This window comes from Tachyglossus aculeatus, chromosome 2 (genome assembly GCF_015852505.1).
Source record: "Tachyglossus aculeatus isolate mTacAcu1 chromosome 2, mTacAcu1.pri, whole genome shotgun sequence".
In the NCBI taxonomy this organism is placed as follows: Eukaryota; Metazoa; Chordata; class Mammalia; order Monotremata; family Tachyglossidae; genus Tachyglossus; species Tachyglossus aculeatus.
The window spans coordinates 48,891,372-48,901,515 of NC_052067.1; the positions used below are offsets into that span (position 1 = coordinate 48,891,372).

At 53.9% G+C, this 10,144-nt stretch overlaps 1 non-coding gene across 1 annotated transcript; it reads right to left on the reverse strand.

The window, feature by feature from the left end:
* Positions 1-548: 548 nt before the first annotated feature.
* Positions 549-686, reverse strand: LOC119925068. Its single transcript, XR_005449739.1, has one exon. It is a non-coding gene; the product is annotated as a small nucleolar RNA SNORA7 (small nucleolar RNA).
* Positions 687-10,144: the final 9,458 nt, after the last annotated feature.

A 10,144-nucleotide genomic window follows, 5' to 3' on the forward strand; every position in this document is an offset into this window, starting at 1 on the left:
TGGTAGTTACTGAATAGCACTGTAGTAAGTGCTTGGGAGAATTCAATACAACTGACTTGGCAGATCTTTTCCTGCCCACCAGGAGACAACAGTCTAGTGGGTAGACAATGCATACCACAAATGACTAATAAATACGATGGATTGATCGCATCGATTAAGTAATCAACACTAATTCCTTTTGGAGTTTGCCAGCGCCTAGAACAGTGCTTCACACATAGTGAGCCCTTAACAAATAGTATCATCATTATTATTAAATCAATCTGTTGTATTTATTTGCCAGCTGTAGTGTTCAATAGTATTAATATGTGCAGTAGACTGGCATGTCTTGACTTACGCTGTCGATTTGCCTCCAACCCATAGCGACTCCATGGATACATCTCTCCCAGAATGTCTCACCTCCATCTGCAAGCGCTCTGGTACTGTAACCATAGAGTTTTCTTGGTAAAAATAGAGAAGTTGTTTACCATTGCCTTCTTCCACCCAGTAAACCTGAGTCTCCACCCTCAACCCTCTCCCCTGCCACTACTGACCAAAACAGATGCGTTCAGAACAGCAGCAGATTGCCTTCCACTCGCTAGCTACTGCCCAAGCTAGGAATGGAATGGGTATCCCTCTGCCTGAATCTCCCTCCCTTGGCTGAGACTGGTAGAGTACTGGAAACTCTCCTGGTGTGATCCTGAGAGGGGGCAGGGGTATGTACCCATCAATTGATCAAGCAATGGTATTTACTGAGCACTTATGGCTCAGTCATAATTCCCATTTTACAGATGCAGTATTTGAGGCACAGAGAAGGAAAGTGCCTTGCCCAACATCACTTAGCAGACCAGGAGCAGAGTCATGATTAGAACCCACGTCCCCGAGCTCGTTATTGGGTAGGGATAGTCTCTATCTGTTGCCGAATTGTATTTTCCAAGAGCTTAGTAGAGTTCTCTGCACAAGGTAAGTGCTCAATAAATATGATTGAATGAATGAATGAATAGCAGAGACAGAATTAGAACCCAGGTCCTCTTACCAGTACCACTACTCTTTGCCGCTCCCTGGGCCCAGACACACTTTTTCCCTGGAAGAAGATGGGAGAAAATTCTCTCTGGCCTTGAATGCCCTCCTTCCACACATCTGCCGAACTAGCTCTCTTCCTCCCTTCAAAGCCGTACTGAGAGCTCACCTCCTCCAGGAGGCCTTCCTAGACTGTGCCCCCCTTTTCCAGGCCTTCCTAGACTGTGCCCCCTTTTTTCCTCTCCTCCTCCTCCCCTTCCCATCTCCCCTCCTTCCTTCCTCTGCCCTATCCTCTTCCCCTCCCCACAGCACTTGTGTATATTTGTACATATTTATTACTCTATTGAACTTTTTTGTAGATATTTATTACTCTATTTTATTAATGATGTGCATATATCTATGATTCTATTGATTCCGATGTCTACTGTCTACTCGCTTTGTTTTATTGTCTTTCTCCCCCTTCTAGCCTGTGAGCCCGTTGTTGGGTAGGGACCATCTCTATATCTTGCCGATTTGTAATTACAAAGCGCTTAGTACTTAGTGTATTGCACACAGTAAGTGCTCAATAAATACGATTGAATGAAACTACCTGCATTCGCACCTACTCAGCTCACCCATGTTATTGAATTATTTACTCTTCTCCCCAGGCGTTTCCTTTCCTATCTACCTATCTACCACGGAACTACCATCCACAGGACTCCCTCCTCCACCGCCTCAGAGACAATTCAGCCATGAGCCCCTGGACTCTCCTTGTCGTTAGCCTCCTCGATTTGACTGACCAATGGAAAATTCAACCTTCTACTCCGGGCAACACTCGCTTATGTTATTGTCATTATTGCATGTTAATTGTTAACTGCTCTCAGTGCTGTCATTTACCTCGCTGAACTCACCATGATCTTTCAATTCCCCTGATCCCATCTGCCCTTCCCAATCCTCACCTTCCCCTTCCCCTCTCCCACCCAGCTCTTTTCTTCCCTTTGCTCCGCCCCCACCCCTCCTCCCCGCCATCTCCTTAGAATCCCTCTGGACCAGCGCCAAATTTCATCCCAATCCTTTTGCGCAGTTCCCCGCCAAACCCCTCCCTTCCAACCCCTTCCCTCATTTCCCCCCGCTCCCATCCCATCCCATCCCTGTTCTCCTGTCTCAACGCCACCTCTCATCTTCCTCTCCCTGCCCAGAGCCCCGCCAACTCATTCCCATCCACACCCTCTCCACCCAACACCCTTCCCCCTCTCTCCCCTCCCTCCACAGCTGCTGCCAATGAGGCCGAAGGGAACTCCCGCTCCATAATAGGGAGTAATAATAGGGAACTCCCGCTCCCGCTCCCTTTTATTTGTAACCTGTTCCTTTTCCACTCTCTCCTCCTCCTTTCCCTCACTGAAAACCTGCCTCACCCCGGATGACGTGGTGTCTTCTGCTGCTCTCTCCAGCGGAGATCTCTTCTTCTCCCACTCCCCCAGACTCACCGGGAAAAGAGAAGGTGTCGGCTTCCTTAATACACTCCAATGCAGCTTTCGCACCATCCATCCTCCTCCTTCCCTTTCCTTCCCCTCCTTTGAAGCACATATTATCCGCCTCTACCACCCCCTCCAGATTCTTGTAGCCGTCATCTACCGCTCCCATGGCCCCACCTCCAACTTCTTTAACCATTTTAACCCTTTTCTCACCTTCCTTCTCTCTTTTTCCATGCCCACTCTGATCCTCGGAGACTTCAACATCCACATGGATGTTCCCGGTGACTCCTTTGCCGCCCGTCTTCTATCACTCCTTGACTCCGTGAACCTACTGCTCCACCCAACCATGTCCACTCACCAACCTGGTCACATCCTTGATTTCATCAGCTATTTCGGCTGCACTATCTCCAGCCTCACCAATTCTGAAATCCCTCTCTCTGACCATAAGCCCCTCACTTGTCTCCTCTCTCACACTCCTCCCCCCGTAAATCTGTATTACTCCCTCACAGAGACCCCCGCTCTCTCGACCCCATCCATCTCTCTCAGGGCATCACACCCCACTTTGACTCCCTATCCTCTCTACCCACTTTTGATGACCAGATTCATACTCTCAACTACACCCTCTCCTCTCAACTCGACTCACTCGCTCCCCTACCCTTCGTCGCTCGCGCACCACTAACCCACATCCCTGATCACTGTCACTGTCTGCCTCCTTCACTCATGCTGGAGCTGCTGACCGCTGCTGGCGAAAGGCTAAACACCAGGCCAACCTTGTCCACTTTAAATTTATCTTCTTCTGCCTTAACTCTGCCCTCTCCTCTGCCAGGCAAAACTATTTTTTTCCCTTATTGACACCCATGCCCATCACCCCTGTCAGCTGTTCTGGACATTTAACTCCGTCCTCAGGACCCTGTTCCTCCTCTCCTCCATCCCTCACCCCCAACGATTTGGACACCTACTTCATTAGGAAAATTAACACCATCTCGTCTGAGCTCCCCAAAGTCACCCCTCCCTCTTCTCCATCACCCCCCACGCTCAACCCTCTCCTCTACTTTCCCATCCTTCCCAGCAGTAACTTCAGTTGAGATCTCCTCCCTCCTCTCAAGTGCCAGCCCCTCCACCTGTGCTTCGGACCTCATTCCCTCTCACTTCATAAAAACTCTTACCCCTTCCCTCGTTCACTCCTTAACTTCCATCGCCAACCGATCTATACTCACTCCCTTGGCGAACTAATTTGCTCCCATGGCCTCAACTATTATCTCTACGTGGATGATACCCGAATCTACATCTCACCCCGCCCCACCTCTCTCTCTCTCTCCCTCCCTCCAGGCTCGTTTCTACTCCTGCCTTCAGGACATCTCCACCTGGATGTCTGCCCACCATATAAAACTCAACATGTCCAAGACTGAGCTCCTTATCTTCCCTCCCAATCACTGTCCTCTCCCTGACTTTCAAGTCACTGTGGATGGTACTACCATCCGTCCCATCTCACAAGCCCACAACCTTAGTGTCATCCTTGACACCACTCTCTCATTCACCCCAAACATCCAATCAGTCACCAATACCTACCGGTCTCACCTTCATAATATAATCAAGATCCGCTCTTTCCTCCCCAGCCAAACCGTTGCCTGGTTGTTACAATCTCTCATCCCATCCTGACTGGATTACTGCATCGCCCTCCTTTCTGATCTCCCATCCTCCTGTCTCTCCCCGCTTCAGTCTGTACTTCACCCTGCTGCTTCACGCTCTGCGCATGTCACCCCGCCCCTCAAAAATCTCCAGTGGTTGCCTATCAACCTTCGCATGAAGCAAATCTCCTCACTATTGGCTTCAAAGTTCCCCATCACTTACCCCCTCCTGTCTCACCTCCCTTCTCTCCTTCTAGAGCCCAGCCCGCACACTCTGCTCTTCTGACACTAACCTCCTCACTGTGCCTCATTCGTGCCTGTCCCGACGTCGATCCCTGGTCCACATCCTACCTCTGTCCTGGAATGCCCTCCCTCCTCACATCCGCCAAACTATCTCTCTTCCCCCCTTCAAAGCCCTACTGAGAGCTCACCTCCTCCAGGAGGCCTTTCCAGACTGAGCCCGCCTTTTCCTCTGCTCTTTGTCCCCTCCCCATCGCCCTACTCCCTCCTTTTGCTCCACCCCAACTCCGCTCCATCCCCCCTCCACGCCCGACAGACTTGTTCATATTTTTACGTATTTATTATTCTATCTATTTTATTAATGATGTGTATATATCTAACCATTCTATTTATCTATTTTGATGCCATTGATGCCTGTCTACTTGTTTTGTTTTGTTGTCTGTCTCCCCATTCTAGACTGTGAGCCCGTTATTGGGTAGCAATTGTCTATATCTGTTCACGAATTGTACTTTCCAAGTGCTTAGTACCGTGCTCTGCACACAGTAAGCGCTCAATAAATACGACCCCAGAGTCTCCGCGCCCCAGAATCCCCTGGGCCCCTCTTGCCCCAGGAGCCTCACAGCACCAAAGCTCCAGAGCCCAAGAAGCCCCTGGGCCCCAAGAGACCCAAGACCACAGGGCCCAGAGACCTAGGATCCTGGGGATCCTAGCTCCCCACAAAGCCACTGAGCCCAAGAGCCCAAGTGACCCAAGAGCCACAAGACCGAAGGGTCCCAGAGCCTCAGGAGCCCCAGAACCCCAAAGCCCCAGAGCATCAGGATCCCCAGAACCTCAAGTAACCTAAACCCCAGATTTCCAGGTGCCTCAGAGTCCCAAGAAACCCTGAGTCCTGAGCCCCAGAGTCCCAGTAGCCTCCAAGCGTCAGAACCCCATATCCTCAGGGCCCAGGGATTCCTGATGCTCAGTGAACGCCGAAGGACCTAGTGCCCTAGAACTCCAGAAGTCTACGATGCCCAAGGCCCCAGAACCATATAGTCCAGAGCCCAAGGCCCAGGAGGCCCAGAGCCCCGGACACCTCAAAGCCCAGAGCCTCCGAGTCTCAGCACCCCCAGAGTCTTAAGAAACCTGGTGTACCAGGAACCCCAGGAGCTACAGAGCACCAAAGCCTCAGAAGTCCAGAACTCCAGGAGCCCCAGACCTCCAGCAGCCAGAAGGTCCCAGAGCCCCAGGAACCCCAGAGCAACAGGACCCCCTGATCGCCAGGATCCCCAAGACTCCAGAAACCCAAAGACCAAGCAGCCCTAAGGAGCACCTAAGCCCTAGAACCTCGAAACCCAAGACACCCAGATCCCTAGAACCCAAGGAGCCAAAAGACTCCAGAGTTCCAGACCCCCAGGACACCAGAGCCCCAGTGACCCCAGAGCTCAGAGCCCCAAATCCCATGAGCTCCAGAACACCTATACTCCCCAAAGCCCCAGTGCCACAGGCTCACAGAGGTTCAGGAGCCCTAATACCCCAATGCCCAGAGAAGCAAGAACCCAGAACACCAGATGTCCTAGAGCTCGAGGTGCCCCAAGGCTGTAGAGACCCAGGAACCGAAGAGCTATAATTCCCCAGAGCTTCAGAGCCACTGTAATACAAAAGCCCAAGGAGCACAAGGTGACTTATTGCCCAAGCCCCAGAACACCCGGAGACCCAGATCCCTCGTGCCTGAGGAGTAACAGACACGGAGCCCGACGCTCTCCAAGGCCCCAGAGCCCCAGAGCTACAGGAGCCCCAGGATCACTTAACACCTGAAGCTCCAGAGCTCCAGAACCTCGGAGTCCCAGGAGCCACAAGTCCCCAGAGACCTAGAGCCAAAAGAGCCCCAAAACCCTGAGGTCTAGTGTAGAATGTCTCAGAGCCAAAGAGCCCCAACATCCCCAAGGCCCCAGATCCCCATAAACCCAAGAGCCCCAGATCCCTAGATGCCCCAAGGACCCAGAGCCCAAGGATCCTCCAGGCTGCAAAGCCCCAGGAGCCCCCAGACCCCGGAGCCCCAGAGCTCAGACCCCAGAGCCCAGGAGCTCCAAAACCCCAGAATCCCAGAGCAATAGAGTCCCAGGAACCCTCAAGTCCCGTCCACCTCAAGTTCCCAGATCCCCCGAACCCAGGAGCCCCGGTGCCCCAGGAGCCCCAAGACCCCAAGACCCCAAACCCCCAGAGGCTCCAGAGTGAAGATACCCAGAGTCTCAGGAGACCTAAAGTCCAAGATCCCTATTATACTAGAACCCAGGAGCCTTGGAATTCTAAGAACCCCAGGAGCCTCAAAATCCCAGGATCCCCATAGCCCCTGAACCACAGAATCCCAGAGCTCCAGGAGCCCTGGGGTCCAAGAATTGCATGAGTCCCAGAGTCCCTGGGCTCCAGGGGCCCCAGAGCCCTAGAATCCAAAGCCCTAGAGCCCAAAGAGTCCTAAGGCTCAGAGTCCCAACTTTCCCAGAGTTCCAGAGAGTCAGGAGTCACAAGACCATCTTGGTCGACAGACCCAGGACCCCCAGAGCCCAAAGAACCTCTGTTATCCCAGAGCCCAGAGTCCCAAAGTCTCTGGAGCCCCATCACTTCAGAATCTCAGATCCTCTATGCCCCAGGAGGGCCAGAGCCTCCCACCCCAGGAGCTCCTAAGCCCCAGAAGCCTTGGAATGTCTAGGAGCCCCAAAGAACAAGAACTAAGGAGGCCAGAGGCTCGAAAGCCCCAGAGCCACAATGAACCCTAGAGAGCCAGAGCCTCAGCAGCCCCAAGGCTCTAGATCCCGAGAACCCAGGAACACCAAACCACCGGGAGAAACAAGGTCCCAGAGCCCCACTACCCCAGAAGTCCCAGAGTGCAGATCTCCTGTACCCCAGAAGTGAAAGAGCCCGAGATCTCAGGGCCCCAGAGTCCTAGGAACCCCAAAGCCCCGGAGCCTCAATCCACTGTGCCCAGGGAGTCCCAGATCCCCTGATGCCCCAGAGCCCTAAGGCCCGGGAATCCCGGAATCTTAAATAACCAGGAGCCCCTAAACCCCAGAGCCCCACTCAGAGGATCCCCAAGGTCTGAGAGCCCAAATATCCCAGGAGCTCCAAAGGCCCAGAACTCCAGATATCCCAGGATCCTCAAGGTCTGAGCATCCCAAGGACCCAGGTACCCGGAGCGCGAAATCCCCATTGCCCAAGAAGTTCCAGAGCCCAAAGCCACACAATCCCAGGAGTCTAAAAGCCACAGGGCACCAGATCCCGAGATCCCAGGGTACCTGGAGTTCCAAGAACCCCAGTAGCCCACGAGCACCAGAGACCTGTAGCCCCAGAAACAGGTTCCCCAGGTCCACAGAGCACCAAGTTTCCAGAGCCCTAGAGGCATGGCACACCAAGGTCCCAGAGCCCCAGAGCCCCAGGAACCCTCTGGCAACAAAAACTACTGGAGCCCCGGAAACCTTAGAGCCCCAGAGCCCCAGCGTCGCAGGAGCTCTATAGCGCTAGAGCTCCAGATTCCCAGAATCCCAGGAGCGCTAAGGTCCCCAAAACTGTAGAAGCCCCAGAATCCTAGAGTCTAGGAGTCCAAGATTCCAGAGGACCAGAGCTCTTTGATTCTCAAGATCCCCAGAGCGCGGGGAGCCCCCGACCTCCTGGAGTACCTGAGCCCCAGGTACCTCATGATCCAGAGTCCCAGAGCCCCAGAGTCCTAGGAGCCTCCAAGCCCAGGGTCCCAGAGGCCCAGAGTCCCAGGAGCCCACAAACCACAATCAATCAATCAATCATATTTATTGAGCGCTTACTGTGTGCATTGCACTGTACTAAGCGCTTGAGAAGTACAGGTTGGAGACATATAGTACCCAACAGTGGCCTCACAGTCTAGAAGGGGGAGACAGAGAACAAAACCAAACACATTAACAAACTAAAATAAATAGATATGTAATATCTATATAATAGATAGATATGTAATATCTATCATATCTACATAAATAGATATGTAATAGATAGGTACAGAACCTCAAATCCCAATAGCCACAGGAACCTAGCCACAGAAGGCCTGGAGCCCAAAGTACCTGAGGAACCCCAAGACCCCAAAGCTGAAGAGCCCCTGGAAATCCAGAGTTCCAGGAGCCCCACAGTCCAGAGCCCCAGAACTCCAGGAGCCCCATAGCCACAGAGCCAGAGAGCCACAGAGACCCAGGAACTCAGAGCCTCAGAGAACTAGAGCCTCACATTCCAGAGACAGAGTACCTGCAGAGCCCAGAGCCCAGAGCCCCTGAGTCCCAGTAGCCCCAAGGGCCCAAAGCCCCAGATCTCCAGAAACTCACCCTAGAGTCCAAGAACCCCAGAAATCTCAGATCCCAAGAGACCTAGAGTCCCAGTAGCCCCTGGCCCCATTGTACCAAATCCTAGGAGCCCCAAAGTCTCAGGAGCACCAAGTCCCAGAATCCAGGGCTCCAGAGCCCTAGGAGCCCCTAGTCCTCAGAGCCCTAGAGAAACCCGAGCCCGACAGTCCTATAAGCCCCAGAGCTCCAGCAGCCCCGGAATCCAGAGACCTGGACCCCAGGAGTCCTGGAGTCCCAAGAACTACAAGTGCCCCAGATCCCCAGAGCCCCAGAGACCCCAAAGTACCATAACCTTATGAGCCCCAGAGTCCCAGTGGTCTAAGTTCCCAGGGTCCAGAGCCCTAGAGTCCCAGAACACAGAGAACCCAAAGAAGCCTAGAAACACCAGAGCGCCAGAGCCCTAGGAGCCATGGAGTTCTATGAACCCCAGGACCCCAGAAACCCAGAGCGACAGTGCCAAAGAGGCCCAGGAATCCTATAGCCCCAGGAGGCCCACAGACCCCCCAAGAACCACATGGCCCCAGAGCCCCTGAGCTTTCAGAACCACAGCCCCAGGAACCCCAGAGCCTCAGATTCCCTAGAGCACCTGAGCTCCAGGAGCCCCAGAACCCCAGGGTACAGAGCCACAGAGCTCCTGGAACCCTAATGCCCCAGAGCCCTAGAAACCCCAGGAGCCCCAGAGCCCCAAAGGCCTCAAAGGCCCCAAACCCCAGAGGCCCAGTAGCTCCAGAATCCCAGGAGACACAAAGCCCTAGAGCCCCGAGGTTCAGGAACACAAAGTACAGAGTACCAGTACCCAGTGTACAGAATGTCAGAGCCCCAGGAGTTCCAGGAGACCCAGAGCCCAAAACCCTCGATCCCCTGAACCCCAGGAGCCCTGGAGTACAAAGAACCCCAGGAGCCCCAGAGCTCCAAGGCCCCTGAGCTAGAGGGTCCTAGGGGCCCCAAAGCACAAGCAGCCCCAAGGCCTCAGATCCCCAGAACTCCAGGAGTCCCAAGGCCCCAGGGTCCCAGTACATCAGTGGCGAAAGAGTGAAGATCACCCGAGTCCCATGGGCCCCAAAGTCCCAGAGCCGCAGATCCCCAGAGCCCCAGATCAGCAGAGCCCCAGAGCCCCAAGTTCCCCAAGGCTTAAGAGTCCCAGAGCTCCAGAGCTCCAGAGCCTCAGATCCTCAGAAGCCCCAAGTCCCCAGAATCCCAGAGCCCCAGGATCGAAGAGCCCCTGGATCACATAGCACCAGAAACCCCGGAGCTCCAGAACCCCAGAGTTCTAGGGGCCCCAGGTCTCCCGAGTCCCATAGCCCGGAGTCCCAGAGTACAAAGTGCCTCAAAGCCCCAGAGCTCCAAAAACCCAGAGCCCAGAATTCCAGGACTCCCAATAATCTCAGGAGAACCAGAGCCACAGAGTCCCAGAGCCCCAGTGTCATAGCATTTCCAAAGCCCCAGATCTCTACAGACCCTGGAGCTCCAGGGCCCCAGACGCCCAAAG